A 16,167-nucleotide genomic window follows, 5' to 3' on the forward strand; every position below is an offset into this window, starting at 1 on the left:
CCCCCGTGTTCAGGCTCCCTCATTTTTTGCCAAGCCAGGTCATGTTGGGGTGGCCATCTGCTGCCTGTGGGGAGGATTTTGGGGCCTCATCCCAGCCCTGCAGGAGAGCTCGGCGAAGGGTCTGCAGCATCCCGGGCACAGCCGAGGATGCAGTGATGACTCCTGGCACCAGCCACTCTGAATTAGAGAGAAATGCGTGTTGTGCAGGTAGTGACTTAGCAATAAGTTTAACGAAGTGTGTTTGCCTCTGACTCTTCGAGGCGGAGTCAGAGGGAGGCTGTAGCTCCTGGAAGGTGATCCCAGAGGCAGGGGGAACAGGTAAAGACGGGGAGGCAGAAGCTCTGTGGGGCTGTGAGTTGAGTGGTGGCCCCCACAGGCCCTGGGCCTCCATCCCTCATGCCTGCTGACTGGCATGTGGACCACCCGCCTCTCAGCACCATCACCCAAACAGCCGCAGGGAGCCACGGGCAGCGAGGTCCCCGGTGGCAGGATGTGACTCCCCACTCCTGGGCTGTGGTCCTGCCTGTGGCCAGCGAGCTAGTTGGAGAAGCTGTCCCTGCCTCAGTGGCTGGAGCTGCCAGTCCCCACCACTGGGGTTGCAGTCGCCTTCGCTGACTCGAGGGGCCCAGCTCCACGGTGTCAGCTCTGGTCTCCAGAGGACAGCTGACCCTCTCTGCACACTGACCAGCCACGCTGCACCTCCACCTAGCTCACTGAAGACCACCCTCTGTGGGCCAGGACCTCAGTAGGGAGCCTGGGCCAGCACAGCCGTGTCACCAGCCCTCATCACCACCTACCCTGTGCCAGTCCTTGTGGGTCCACCCGCCCCGTTTCCCTGGGTCCTGATGGTTTGTGTTCTCGGGGTTTAATCTGTTTGCAGGATTTCTGTCTGGCATTGTGCTGGGATCTGACCCTGGTCATTATTCTAGAAGAGCGGGGGGAGACCAGCCGAGGTGAGGAGGACGATGCTTACACAAGGCCTGGGAGGCCTGGCATGACCTCTGGCCTCCAGGTAAGGGGGCCTCTGTCCTCTGTCAGGGAGAGGGACTGCCCCTTCCAGCTCAGAGAGCCCAGGACTCCAGGGGCGCCTGTCTGAACCTCCCTGACCAGGCTCCGGGCACCCTCACTGCCTGTGGGTACTGACCGCGATGTGGAGGGCCGTGAGGGCCCACAGCTACCACCCCGTGGATCAGCCACACGCTGGCCATGCCAGGGGAGCAGCTGCAGCTGTTCAGCCTTCACGGCAGACCCCCAGGGATGCCATGCTCTGTCTTCAAGGCTCTGCAGCTTCCTTCCACAGTCTTTCACCATGCAGCCCCTTCACCTGCCCAGCCGTCTACATCACCAGGAAACCCAGGCTCCCCTCCCACTCCCTCCACCGAGATTCTCTGTAAATGGGATGTCAGCTATGACGGGGTGATCACCACCTCACCTTCCAGGGGCCAGGGCCCTGCCAGCCCCTGAGCAGGGTGCCCACCTGCACAGTCCCTTCCTGGGGCTCTGCCCTCAGTGCTCCACCCCAGAATCTGGGCTGAGACGATGCCTTCTAGAGAGGCGACCCCAGGGAGCAAAGGTGAGAAGAGAGCCAACAAGGTCCTCATTTCTACCGGAAGGGAATCATCCAGTCATCCAGATGATTCTGGAATGACCTGGAACCATCTATAGCTGCTGGTGCCTCCTTCTTGCCTTCTCAGACCAAACTTCCTTCTGTCTGTCCCTGTGGCCTGAGCCACTTGCAGCTCCTCACTGGCCCCTCCACTGCCCGTTACTGAGCCTCGTGCGGCGCGTCACCTACAGACCAAACTTGTCACATGCCACCACCTACAGACCAAGCTCATCACATGCCACCACAGCTCTCACAGACCAGGAGACCAGAGAAGACGTGAGGTAAGCTCCTGCAACAGACTCTGTGGCCCTCTGATAAACACACAGGCCATTAGGAGGCTGTTCTCCTTGCTCCTGCCAGCAGCAGGGGAAGTAGGTGGCATGAGGGGCCTCGAAAATATGTCCACGGGGGAGCTACTGTAGGGAAAAAAGGGTCACCACCAACAAACCCCATCCAGTCCAATCGGCTTTGTGGCCAGGAAGCCAGGGGGACCTTCTCTGCCCTGGGCCCTCGTCCCAGGGAGGCAGCCCTGGCAGCGTCCTTATTGTCCCCGGCTCCTGGGACCGGGACTCTCGAGGTGCCCATACCAGGGTGGTTTGCATGGCCAGGAGCAGATGTTTCCCTCTGGGCCCTCTGGGGCTCAGGATGACCCCGCCCTGCAGGTGGCAGGAAGGGGGCCCGGTGGCTGGAGCCAATCTGGTTCTAACTTTCCATTCCTGTTTTCATTGGCAAAGGGCCCCAGCTAATGTGACAGAGGAACTCCACTCAGATGAAGGAAGATGGCTGGGTCCTGGCTGCTTTGCAGTCTGCTCAGGTCAACACACATTTATTGAGTTCCTACTGCATTTTCTTGGGTCACTTGGGAGATTTTATTGAGTACCTACTGTGTGCTCAGCACTCTCCTATGTGCTGGGGATGCGACCTTGAGCAAAGGTGTCAGTTTGGGTCCTTCGGGAAGCCAGCAACAAGACAGAGTTACACGTGCAAGAAATGTGTTGGAAAATGTCTGTAATAAGTGGACAGGGAGCATGAGCAAGCATGGAGAGGCGCCAGCCCACAGAGGAGGTGGGCAGGAGGTGGGCAGGGAGCCTCGGCCAGTCTGCTGGGTGCTCCAGGGCAAAGCCTGTCATAGCCGAAGTTCCCGAAGGCACTGCAGCTGGAGGCTGTCAGCTTCTCTGGAAAGGTGATCTGAGCAGCCCACCTCCACGGCGAGATGGGTGCAGCTGGCATCTTGTTGGGGGATGCAGGGGACAGACAACACAGCAAGCAGCAGTCGCACTCCCCTTCTAATACAGAGACCCAGGGACAGTGTCTTAAAGGAAGGAAACATGCTCATTCTTCCCTCCACTGCTGAGGACAGGATGTGGTGGTAAAACACCTTGAGCCACGTGGGTGAGAGAAATAGGGAGAGCCAGAGAGGAGCCCGGGTCCCTGAAAGACTGCGAGGAGCAGAGTCGCCACGCCAGCCCTGCACTGCCTACCTGCAGGCTGCATGCGGGAGAAATGGACTTCCCTCTGCTCACGCCACTGCTGTTCCACGCACCTGGACCCTGAATATGGGGATCCCATCTCTTTGTCCAGAACAGGACATTGTCCAACAAATAGCGGCTGGAGAAAGATCGGATCAGGCCGCAGGCCCCCACCTCAGCAGGGGAGGTTAGTTGGGGGTGGGGGAAGCAGATGGAGGAACTCCCTTTGGGTATGATGACTTTTTCTATTGATAAAATATGTATAATGTAAAATTGACCATTTTAACCATTTTAAGTGTATGGTTCAGTGGCATTAAGTACGTTCACATTATTGTACAACTATCACCACCATCTGTCTCCAGAAATTTTTCATCTTTTCAAACTGAAACTCTGTACCCAGTGAACACTAACTCCCCATCCCCCATCTCCCGGCCCCTGGCAGCCACCCTTCCACTTTCTGTCCCTATGAATTTACCTATTCCAGGGACCTCATATATGTGGAATCCCACAGAGTTTGTCTCCTTGTGTCTGGCTCGTTTCACTCAGCATGATGTCCTCAAGGTTCACCCACGTTGTCGCAGGTGTCGGTGTTCCCTTTTGAAGGCTGAATAACGTTCCATTGTAGGCACATGTCACATTTTGTCTATCCACTCACCTGTCGATGACGCTTGGGTGATTTCTACCTTTTGGCTATTGGGATAATGCTGCTGTGAACACAAGGGTACAAATATCTGTTTGAATCCCTGCTTTTGGTTGTTTGGAGAATCTATGTGTATGCCCAGCAGTGGAATTACTGGATGACATGTTAATTCTACACGTGACTTTTAATGAGTTATGAATATAGTGTCTCAGGATGAGAGCTCTAAGACTAAGTTGAAAAGACAACATTCCGGGGAAGCCTGTGAGAGAAGCTGGTACACCTGGAGGAAGGTGGTCCTGGGCAGCCCTTTATAATGAGCTCATCCTCCCACCTACCAGCAGGTGCAGGCCCCCACATCCCTACCCCAGCTGCCCCCAAATCTGCTCCCCACATTACCCACAGCTGCCCTTGGCCTCAGCCCACCTGCCCAGCTCCCACAGGTTACAGGGCACTGCTAGGGTCCTCTTCGTCCAGGCTGTCACCCCACATGACCCCTCAGTGCACATGCATGCTTTCATCTGGTACCCAACCAGTGAAACAGCACGTGTTGTGACCAGGCTCCAGTGTCCCCTTCATGGGCCATGGATAGGTTGTCACAGGTAAACAACCACAGGTGACTTGCTATACCTTCTGACTGAAATGTAAACCCCCAGTGGGTGTGTATGTGGATGTTTCCAGAGGAGTCCTCAGCTTCCTCCTAGTTTCAGGCTTTATCACTCAAAAGAAACCCCCACAAGCAGAAACCCAATGTCCTCTTCACCACTCTGCACCCGGGCACTGGACGCTGTCTGCTCACTCGGCTGCCTCCTTGCCTCGGCTAGCTCTGTCTTCCCTCCCTGGACCCCCCAGCTCCTGCTCACTTGGCATATTCGGATCTTATTAATCCTTCAAGGGAAACTCCTCCTGAATTTGCCTGGGTCCTTCCCAATTTGGAGAGATCCCATGGTACCACGGTAGCGTGTCCCCCTTCCTGCCTTCTGTTCTGAGGCACAGACCAGCAGTTGGTTCTCAGAGCACCCTGCCTGCGCCAGGAGCCTCGGTGCTGCCTGTGGATAGACTGATCGACAGAAGTGTTAGAAACGCAAATTCCCGGGTCCTGCCCCAGACCTCCTGACTCAGGAACTCTGCCCCCAAATTCTGCCCCGGGGTGAGCCGGCAATCTGTTTCACTGGCAGGGAGAGTTCCAATTTGAACCTCGTTGGGCTCTGGGAGGACCGAATGAATCAACGCTCGAGGATCGGCAGCAACGGATTCTCACAGGTCTCACCTTCCTCCTTTCTCTCCTTTTTTAATTGAGGTATAGTTTACAGCAAAGTGCACAAACTTAGGGTACAACGTGTTGCCTTTTTACAAACGTGTACCCCGCAGTAGCCACAGCCCAGATGAGAATCTAAAACATTCCCAGCAGCCCGGAAGGCTCCCTCACGCCTCCTCCCAGCCAACAACCCCCCAGGAAGCCACTACCCTGATTCCATCACCATTGATTAGTTTGACCTGTTTGCGACCTGCGTGTAAATGGAGTCATGCAGTTGGCACTCTTTGTGTGTCTGCATGCTCTTGTCCCACTTTGTGACATTCGTCCAAGTTGCCGCGTGAGGGAGGATTCGCTCTTTTTCTTTGCTGCGTGGTGTCTCCTGGTGTGAACACAGCACACTCTGTCCAGGCTGCTGTGCGGAGGGCTTGTTTACGGTGGTTGTAGAATGTGGTGGCATCGTTTGCGTGGACATAAGCACCTGTTTTGCCTGGATGCCAGACCCCTTCCCGCGCATTCTGAGCCCTGCTCCAAGCTCTGCGAGGGCGCGGTGTCCTCCTCTGTCCCTCTGCGGCCTCCTCCGAGCTCTGCGAGGGCACGGTGCTCTCCTCTGTCCCTCTGCAGCCTGATGGGCAGTGCTTCCTGGGAGCCAAGTCCCCGCAGGGCCAGGTTGCCTCCAGCTGAGGGAGGTCTTCTTCCAGCTCAGCCAGGAGTTGGACAGTCCTGTCCACGGCGGCAACGCCAGGCCTGAGCTCTGGGCACTGTCACCCAGAAGGCCTGAGGCATGTGGTTTTACAGGCTGGGTGCCGAGGCTGACGGCATTCTGTTGGCATCCTCTCTGGGGGGCTGAGGCCTCAGCGTCGGGACCCCTGCTCTGCACAGAGCAGTGGTGTAAGAAATGCTTTCTCCTGTGACGGTGTGGTGGTGTGGTGCCCTTCTCTGCATGTTTTCCAAACACGGGAAAAGTTTCTAAAACATCACACAGCTAGCTGATTCTCAAGCAGGGGCGGCAGACGTGTGTATGGAGCAGTGGGTGGAGTTGCCTACATGCCCACAAGGGGGTCACCCTGGAGGTCAGGTGATGCGGCACAGAGGTTGGGCTGAGATGCGGCTGCAAGCTCAGCCTGTTCTCCAGAGGCCAGGAGGCCAATGCCAGGCAGTTGTGGCCTCTTCAAACCACCCCAACCTGACGCCCACTTCTGGCTCAGGTTGCCCCAGCTCCTCCATACAGAGCAGAGGAAGCCCCAGGAATCCAGAGATGAGGGGCAGGTTGAGAAGATGGGGTGAGTGGCACCAGGGTCCCTCCCCTGTTGAGTCACAAGAAGGGAATGAAAGCAGGGCGTGGGCTGAAGCTGAGAGGCCCCAGTCTTGCCCTCTCAGGGCCTCACCTGGCACCGAGGTGAATCGAACCTGCCAAACCCTGGGAGGGCTTTCTTTGGGGGTAAAGTGCCTGCCACCTCCACCCAAGGAGACTGGGGAGAAGCTAGGAGAGCAGGAAGAAATTGGATTAGCCCTCAAGCAAGACACTCCCACCCAAGCCTGGGACGCTGGGAGGCATCGCTGGGAGCCATCTCTCAAAGGAAGTTGCGACATCTTCCTTGGGTCTAATTTGGGTTTTGGTTTGGGGCCAACCAGGCCTATCTTTACGGCTCTGAGAACGTTTTCAAGTGGTAGACATTGTTTCCAAGACAGCACTCAGTGAACACTAGCCTTGGCTCCCCGCCCGGCTCCCTGGGGAGCCTGCAGGGTTAGCCACATCGCAGAGCTTCCAGACAGGGGAAGGTAGCCACTGGCAGCAAAAGGGACGAAGGGCTCAATTCGTTCATGTACAAATAATGGCAAGTTTCATGGAGTGTTTGGTGTGTGCAGGACACAGTCTGAGTACTTCACATGCAGGAGCTCCCGAAACCCTCACAACAACCCCTTTCACAGAGGGGAAATTGAGGCACGCTGAGGGTGAGCAGCCCAGCCAGGGCGGCAGAGCCAGCAGGCAGCAGAACCAGACCTTGACCCAGGCGGTGCTGTGGCGCCCTTGCCCGCACAAGCTGGATGCTGCCCCTCTGCTGCGGCAGCTCTTCATGAGCATGGGCCCCTGTGGGTCCTCACAGCCACCACAAACTGACAAGGAAAACACAGGGACAGACTGAGAACAATGGGCAAAGGAGGCAAACAGACATTGCACCAAAGGGAAAAACAAAGCTGGGAATATCCGTAATCAAAGCAGACAATGAGAGCCATGAGGGACGTCTTGAACTGGCAAATGTTTGAATGATTTCTAATAGCTCCGAGCGTGCCGGGAGCTGCCGAGCAGGCGCCCTGCACTGGGGCTCTCCCGCCGGCAGAGCATTCTGGAATCCTGGCCACGCGTGGCGGGACCTGCAGAATGCCTTTAGAAGACTCCCCCGGGTCTCCCTCCTCAGAATCTTCCTGAAGAGACTGGTCAGAGCTGCAGCAGAGATGAGCATTTAAAGTTGTTCACTGCAGCATTATTCACAGTGGTGAAAAGGCAGAAAAATATACACATTCTGACAGAGGGGAATACCCAAAGAAACCTTGGGCAGGCTGCTAGAGAGCCATTAAAAGTGGTATTTTTGAGGAAATTTTTGTAACACAGGAAAATGCTCATGAGATGATGTTACACAAAAAGGGCAGGATACAGAACTATGCGTATTTTGGAAAAGATGCCAAGATTGCCCATGAGCGGGTTGATGAGGCTGCCTCCGTGAGCGGACAAGGGCCTGGGGCCTGGGTGGTGGGGCCCCTGCCTCCCTGTGCATGCCGTGTGAGCAGCTGGAACCTCTGCTGTGTGCACACGTTACCTTTAAATGTTCTATCCTGAAATAATTTCAAACCTACAGAAAATTTACAAGCATTAAAAAATAACGTTCTTATAGCCTTCACCTAGAGTCACCCGTTGTTAACATTTTATGACCTTTGTTTTCTCCCTCACTCTTTGTAATAATGCATGGTATAATAATATATTATATATTGCACATTATAAGTTATATATAGGCCTGGCCCAGTGGTGCAGCAGTTAAGTTCGCATGTTCCGCTTCGGTGGCCCAGGGTTCACCGGTTCGGATCCCGGGTGTGGACATGGCACCACTTGGCAAGCCATGCTGTGGCAGGTGTCCCACGTATAAAGTAGAGGAAGATGGGCACAGATGCTAGCTCAGGGCCAGTCTTCCTCAGCAAAAAGGGGAGGATTGGTGGCAGATGTTAGCTCAGGGCTAGTCTTCCTAAAAAAAATGTTTTTAAGTTATGTTATATATAATATGCTCTGGTTATACATAGTGATACATCGTATGTACATGTATGGGAAGTTGCCTTCTGAGCCATCCGTGCATAGACTGCAGACCTCATGCCCTTCACCCGCAATTACTTCAGTGTGATCTCCTAAGATCCTAGGATCAAGGGCATTCTCTATGGTGGTCAAACTCAGACCGTATTCAAACTTTGCCATGTGTCCCAACAGCATCCTCTGTGTTACTTTCCCCCTGATCCACCACCCAAACCAGGACCTCGCACTGCCTTCAGGCGTCACATCTCTCTTTTCCTTCCACCCTGGAACGATTCCTCAGCCTGTCTTTGTTTTTCATGACCTTGATTTTTTTAACGTGTGTAGACGGTTGCTTTGTATATTGTCTCTGCTTTCGGTTCGTCTGATGTTTTCGCGTGATTAGCTCCATGCTGTGCGGGTTTGGGATCTCACAGCAGTGACACTGTGTCTGTCCTTGTGCATCCTATCAGGAGTCACCCAAAGTCGGCTTCTCTCATCACTGGTGTTGTTGACCTTGACCTCTTGGTTAGGGTAGTGTCTGCCAGGTCCTCCAGTGTGGAGGTAATTGTTCCCTCTGTCATTAATAAGTAAATTTTTTTTTTTGAGAAAGATTAGCCCTGAGCTAACGGCTGCCAATCCTCTTCTTTTTGCTGAGGAAGACTGGCCCTAAGCTAACATCTGTGCCCATCTTCCTCTACTTTATATGTGGGACCCCTGCCACATATAAAGCCAAGCAGTGGCTTGCCAAGCGGTGCCGTGTCCGCACCTGGGATCCAAACCGGCGAACCCTGGCTGAAGCAGAAGGTGCGGAACGTGCACACTTAACTGCTGCACCACCGGGTCGGCCCCATGTCATTAGTAAGTAATTTCTGAGTGATGTTCTGTGTGAATATCCTATTCCCCACCAAGCTTTTACTCATAGTTTAGCATCCATCAAAGGCCTGACAATTATTATCCCGATGATTCCAAGTGTGTGTTACTTTCACAATTTAAAGTAAAACTTACTTTTAGAAAACTCGTGATTTTTCATAAAAAAAGGTGAGGGATAGATGAAACAAGATTGGAAAAATGTTGACAGTTGGTGAGGCTAAGAGATGCATGCTCTCGTATAGTTATTCTATTTTTCTCCACTTTCGTGTATTTGAACATTTCTATACTAAAAGCTTTTTAAAAAGTTATTTTACACTAATTAATAGTATTCATGCTAAAATTGTCTTCAACTTAGTTTGAAATGCATGAAAACATAAGGGAAATGGAAGGACGGCTAGAGGCCGAGGTGGGGGGGGATGGAGAGAGGTGTCTGAAGACCGGAGGGCTCGCGAATGCAGCGTCACAAGGTGAGAGCCTGGGAGGTCTTTGTGGGATTCTGCCAACTGCTTTGGATGTTCAAAATTTGTCGTAAAATGTGGGGGGAAAAGTGTTTATTCCTAAGTGGAGGGTTATCTTATCATTCTGTTATACTTTTCTGTGTTTTTAAATCTGCTATAAAGAACACAAGTTACTTTGTTTTTTATATTTATATTCGATGCTCAGTAATTCAGAGGCTCTAAGAGATGGCTGGCCAGAAGTCCTGCCCCACGGCGAGGGATGAACAGGTTGTCCTCTTGGCTTCTCTGAGGATGGCCCCGGGTCTGAGGAAGGCCTGCGCTCCAGCGTGTTTGGGACTGGTCTCCATGGACAGAAACACTGAGGGTCCCTCAGGAACTGAGGGCAGGTGCCCCTTTGAAGAGGAGCGGCTCCTTCCTTCCTCCCTCAGTCTCTTCCCTGGATGCCCACATCACTTCTTGGCTGGCAGACACTCAGCTTGCAGGGAGCTGCTCTCCATATGGGGCACAGGTTTGGGGGCCCTCTGTGCACACTGTGCCCTCCAGCATGCTTTTCTGCTCACTCCTCTGTGCCCCCAGGAAGGAGAGTGGGGGCAGAGAAGAAAAGCTGAAGGGAGGAGAGGCCCATGAGAACGCTTCGCACGGCAGAGCAAGGGAGGCCTGGCCCCAGCTCCCACTCTGGCCCTCCCGGCCAGGTTCCCAAATGCAGGCTCGGGCAGCTCCCTTTTCTGACCTTTTCTGAGGAGGTATTTAGTCTAACAGACAGGTTCAAATTCCAGCCTCACTGCTTGCTCGTGATGCTGGACAAGCATGTTCTCCTTTCTGAGTCTTTATTTACTCTTCTGGAAAATGGGGCTGTCCTGCGAGCTGAAGGAGATGATCCACATTAAGGGTGTACCCGTGCCTTTTGCAAAGGGCCCAACAAACGGTCACTGTCCTTCCTCCACCTGAAGCCTCTTACTGTCAGCCGCTCTTCTAGATGGGGAGCCAGCGGGCACAAGACTAGTCCTCACTCTTCTGCAATTGACAATCTAGTGAGATTTGTTATCAGTCCATGTGACAAAAGCCACTGATTTACTCATAAGTTCTGGGGTTAAATACAAGACCCCGGATGTAGAAAAGCAGTGAAATAAGTGGAAAGTGCAAGGGACATCTATTCAGATCCTCTGGGTGCCGGAGCCAACTGGTTGCAGGTGGCAGCTCAGGTGCACTCAGGTGCCTTATCACAGGGATGCTCAGAGCCGATGCTCAGGGTCCAGATTCCTCCTAGGAGCCACATGGCAGGGCCTCCAGGAGAAAGAGGGTCAAGTTCAGGGCGACCCATCCCCTGGCCCTATCAGGAGCTGACATCACTTTAGGGTCCCCTGCCAAAATACAACTACATTTTTCTTTTTTTTTAAAAAGATTGTCACCTGAGCTAACAACTGCTGCCAATCTTTTTTATTTTTCCTGCTTTTTCTTCCAAATCTACCCAGTACATAGTTGCATATTTCACTTGTCCTTCTAGTTGTGGCATGTGGGACGCCGCCTCAGTGTGGCCTGATGAGCGGTGCCATGTCCGCACCCAGGATCCGAACCGGTGAAAGCAGTTCGCGCCACCGAAGCAGAGTGTGTGAACTTAACCACTCGGCCATGGGGCTGACCCCTGCAGTTTTCTTGATTTCTCCACATCTCCCTGGGTCCTCGGCTTCCTCTGAGGTGGGCTTTGTTTTTCCAGCTGTCTTTGGTGGGACTCAAACTCAAGCCCCATGCCACAGGAAGGAGGGTGGCGAGTGGGTCATTCGTCCAATAGGGAGGGTCCTCTCCGGCAGAGCTCCCAGGCCAGGGCGCCCCCTAGGAAGCTGGTCCCACCAACTGCTGGACACCTTTGGCTGGTCTGTCTTGTGGCCAGGGTGGTAAGGGAGGGTCAAGAATCAAGACTGGGATTTGTGTAAAAAGGCCTGACCTGTGGCTCCTTCCTCAGCAGGGGTGCCGGCCTGCCAAGACCTCCAGCCACGTGTTCACGTGGGCAGGTGCTGTATAAAACTTTGCACAAGTGAGATATTTAACCACAGTGGGCTAAGCCCACCGTCTCTGTGCAGTCTGTCTTCCCTTCTGTGACACTCCTCCGGGTGTGGCGGGTGGAGTGGCCACGCGCGTTGGAGGATGGATGGGTGCTGTGGGGAGGTGAGCTGGGCTAGGCTTCCTTTGGGCTGAATGGGCTGTACTTACGTGGCTCATAGGTGCTTCCTATGGCATATAGGTGTCTAGTGCACAGGTGTACAGGTAAGTTGTTTCTAGTCACCCCAGTGTGGGATTGGCTTCCAGGAATCCTCCTTCCTCCTGGGGCTGACTCACCGCCTGGCATCAGGACACTGAGGTTCAGGGCTAGGGGTGGGGTCCTGCAGTTCTAGGTGGCATTTGGTTCATGGAGAAGAAGCAGAGTTGAAATGCATGTAGTCTGGCTGGTAAAAGTATGTGAATTTGCCGACGGTCTGCCTGCTCTTTCCCACACCCAAGGTCCTGGGAAATCGGGAGGCCACAGCTCACTGCAGTGGGACTGAGCGCACCTCTCTCAGTGGCTCCCTTCCCACCTCTGCAGACGTGGCTGCTCCAGGGGCTCTGCCGACCTTGAATGGCTTAACTGTCATCCTAGGATTTGCTTCTGAGACTGGGGTGTGTGTGTATGAAGGGAATGCCGCAAAGCAGAGAATCTCCTGGTCTTTCTCTGCTTTGAAAATGCAGATTTTTCTCACACACGGAGCTCTCCTGCTCACCGTGTTGGGTTATTTTCAATGTCATAGTGGAGATGAGTTTGGCAGTGGAGCCAGACTTCAAAACCACTTGCCGTTTCCTAACCGGGACCTGGGGCAAGTCCCCTAGCTCTGGGATCCTCAGTTTCCCCGCCTGTAGGCCGAGAACAGTCCTAACACCCATGTCATAAAGGCTGTTGGAGGGTTGGCAGGAGACGGCAGGTGCAGCACTTAACCCAGGCCTGGCGCCTGAAAACTGCTCAGCACGTGTTAGCTATTTTTCTTAACGTTACTGCGCTAGTATTTTTACTAATATTATTCACAGCCCCCCTGCGAGGAGACATCGAGCACATTAGCCCTCGTGCATGTGGGAAGGCAGGAGAGAGGGAGCAGTTGAAGACAGGAGGTGTCTTGGTCACATTCCCCAGGAGTAGGCCCTGATTTATGTGGCCTGACCATTCAGCAAGTGCCCCCAGGGGGAGCGGTGAGGAAGCGGGGGCAGCACACCGAGAAGGCAAGCAGCCAGGCAAGGCTCTGAGCCCAGGCAGAGTCCTACCACGGGGAGCTCGCCGACCCCGCAGGGCACTGAGCCGCATGCCAGCGTTTCCCAGCCTGAGCTAGGATGTTGAGCTTTCACACTCTCCCAGTTAAGTTAACTGGCAGTTGCCAGTTAAGGCCATCTGGGGGGACACTTCTAGCTCTCTGCAAGGAGGAACAGTAGCTCCAGTAGCCTGAGGACCGTCCGCTCCAAGGAATTTCAGGTGCAGACAGTTGGAAGCCAAAGCAGGGGTGCGTGGGAACCTGCTCCAGGCCGAAGGGGAGTGTCCTGAGTTAGGGGACAGGAGACTGAGGCTTTGACACAGCCACGTGCACACGTAATGCTCTGTCCTCCAGCTTGCTCTCTTCACTTAATAGTTGGTCTGGAGATCATTCCAGACCAAAGCGTATAAAACTGCCTCATCCCTTTTTTTTAACAGCTGCAGTGTTCACTGAGTGGATATGTTATTATGGAGTTTATTGTCCTCTATTGATGAGTATTTAAGTTGTGTTCAATCTTCTGCTATTGCAAAAAAAATTGTAATAAATATCCTTGTGTTAGTGTCGTTTGTACACATGCAAATATCTCGGGAAGTATGAATTCCTAGGAGTGAGTTTTTAGGTCAAGGCATGTGCATATTTAAAAAATTCTTATATCAACTTTACCAGTTTACACTTCCACTGGTAACGTTGAGAGGACTCATCTCCCATACCCACTCCAGCACAGTATTATCGAAGTTTTGAATCATTGGCAATCTGATAGGTAAAAAATGGTATTGGACTGTAGTTTCCTTTTGCACTTCTGTTGTGAATAAGACTAAACATCTTTTCATAAGTTTAAGAGTCGTCTGTATTTCCTGTTCTGTGGACTATTCGTTTGTATTCTTGCTCATTTTTTATTGCAATTTGATTTGTCTTAGTGACTTGTAGGAACTCTTTACATATTAAAGAAATTTGAGTCTGGAGCGGAATGACGCAAAGATGGAAGCAGAGAAAGTATGTTCATCCCAAAGGCTGCCCATGAGTTCTGTTACCTAAAGCTCATGGCCAGACCAGTCTTTTCCAGTGTCTGACTCTTCACTTATTCTTTGGCTCCTGTGAGCTAGCCTATGTACTCTCAGTGCATTCTTTGCATGTTTTGTTTTGGCTTAACTTAGCAGCATGGATTTCAGTCATTTAAGGAATCTTGATGGATATGCCCTCCCCCACCAGGTCGAGGTTCCAGGGGGAGGGTCTGAGTGGGGTGTTCTCCTTCCTCCAGCCTGGACTCCCTGCTTTCTCTGCAGCTCTCCCACTTTCAGGCCAAGGCGACTAGTAAGCCTTCCCAGCACGTGCAGCCTCCTCTGCGCCGTCTTAGATCCAGGCCAGGGGTCCCTCTCTCTTCGTTGGGAGGGCAATGGCAGTCATTGGTCTAAGGCTTTGCTGGTGCTTCCAGTTCTGGGATTGTGGACAGCAATTCTCCCTTGATAATTCTGTCCCAGAACCCCAAAGATCTGAGCCCACAGGGCCCTCAGGGAGCCTGGGGACCGACACCTCCATGGACAGCAGACACTGTGCAGAGGAAACGCTCATCCAGGTTACACACTGAGTTAGAGACGCTGCAGGCCTGGACTCCAGTTCTGGATCTCTGCTGAGCATTCATTCACTCTTGCAGCAAGCATTCCTGAGCAGCTGGGCACTACAGTGTGCAGACAGGGCCACTCAACAAGCAAGAACCCAACCCCATCTGAAGCACAGCCCTGATAACTGCCGAGCGGGGAGCAAGGTGCTGGCAGGAGACTGCCCAGTGGGGAGGGCTGGGGGGACCATGCCCTGACCAAGACCAGGCAAGAGAGGAAACAACAGGTCGAAGTGCACTCTAGGCAGAGGGAATGGCGTGTGAAGGCCCAGAAGCTGCAAAGTCAGGCGGGAAGAGGCCAAGTGAGGGTGCCGCTGTTGCTGGCTGCCCCGGCCAGAGAGGCTGCTTTTATTCTGAGAATTCTTGGGGATAATTGCATGTCCCTCGGAAGTCTTACGTGTGCATGTTGTAGTGGGGGGAGAGGTGTGCCTTATCGTAGAAACCGCCACTCCTCAGATGGCCTTGGAAAGGGCCTTAAAGATTGTAGCAGAAGCTGTCACAGAGCCCACCCCAGGCCTCACCCGGGAAGGTGTTTCTCTGTGATACATGGCACCCCAGGGGGGGACTGCAGAATTAACCTTGTCACCCCAATCTCAGAGCAGCCCAAGGCCCACGCCTGGTGGGAGCTGGCGGCTCCATGCCCTGGCTGGCTGGCGGTGGGCCTGGGATGGCTGTAGGGTGAGTTCTTCAGGGGAGGGGGCCTCAGGTGCCCACCATGGAGGCCTGCCCACCAATGCAGCCCATCTGGGTCCCTCCGCTTCCCCGTCTCACCTCCCCAGTCACCTCTGGAGGTTTTCTGCTTACCTCCATGGAAGCCACCTGTGCTGAGTCTCGTTTCGGGCTGGGGGCACCCTAACTAAAGTGGAGCTCTTGCAAGAGTACTAATGCTCCCCTGCTCCCACACTCCAGCCAGTCAATGTAGTTTGATGCGCCTGACCTGTAAATTCCAGGAATCCCAACCTTCCCACTCAGCTCACTGCTTGCCCCCTAGCCCGGGCAGAGGGCCTGCCAGTGGGAGGCCTCTGGTGGATGTTACAGGGGTGTGGTTCCTGCAGAGAAGGCCAGGGAGCCTGAGGGAGTGAGGCCAGGGAGAGGCTCAGCCAGGCCTGGGCCCAGAGCTCAAAAGCCTTTTACCAGGGACCCGGCCCACGAGTGTCAGGATGGGCCATTCTGCGGGCTGAGTGCTTCCCATGGCAATCCTGCCCAACTGGCTGGGGAGCCTGTCTGGCTGGGTGCGAGACCCCCGGGACCCTGCCCACTCACTCAGGGGCACATAGACCAGAAGAGGGCCGCAGAGGCATTCCAGTCCCAGGCCCCTGCCTGGACAAGGCTGACCCCAGATCTGCCCTGGTGCCACACCTTGGGATAGTGCTCAGCTCCTCTAAAAGTCCAGAATGAACTCCAGAATTTCTGTCACCACTGAACACCTCCCACATGCCAAACACCAGGGCTGGGCTGAGGACTCAGTGATGGGCAGTGGAGATCTGCTGCCTGGTCTGACAGGGTGCCAAGGCTAGTAGGGGGCCAGGCATGGAGCCCATGTGCCAGTCCTCAAAGCCTTGAGTGCTGGGCAGGGAACGAGCAGGAAGCTCTGAGGGCCAAGCACAGATGGGCAAGTTTGGGGGGTGGGTGTGGCAGATGGCTCAGAGAGGGCAGCCTGCGAAGACTGGTTTGGGTAGGAGGACAGCAAGTGCAAAGGCCCTGAGGC

Source organism: Equus asinus, unplaced genomic scaffold (assembly GCF_041296235.1).
Source record: "Equus asinus isolate D_3611 breed Donkey unplaced genomic scaffold, EquAss-T2T_v2 contig_803, whole genome shotgun sequence".
Taxonomy (NCBI): Eukaryota; Metazoa; Chordata; class Mammalia; order Perissodactyla; family Equidae; genus Equus; species Equus asinus.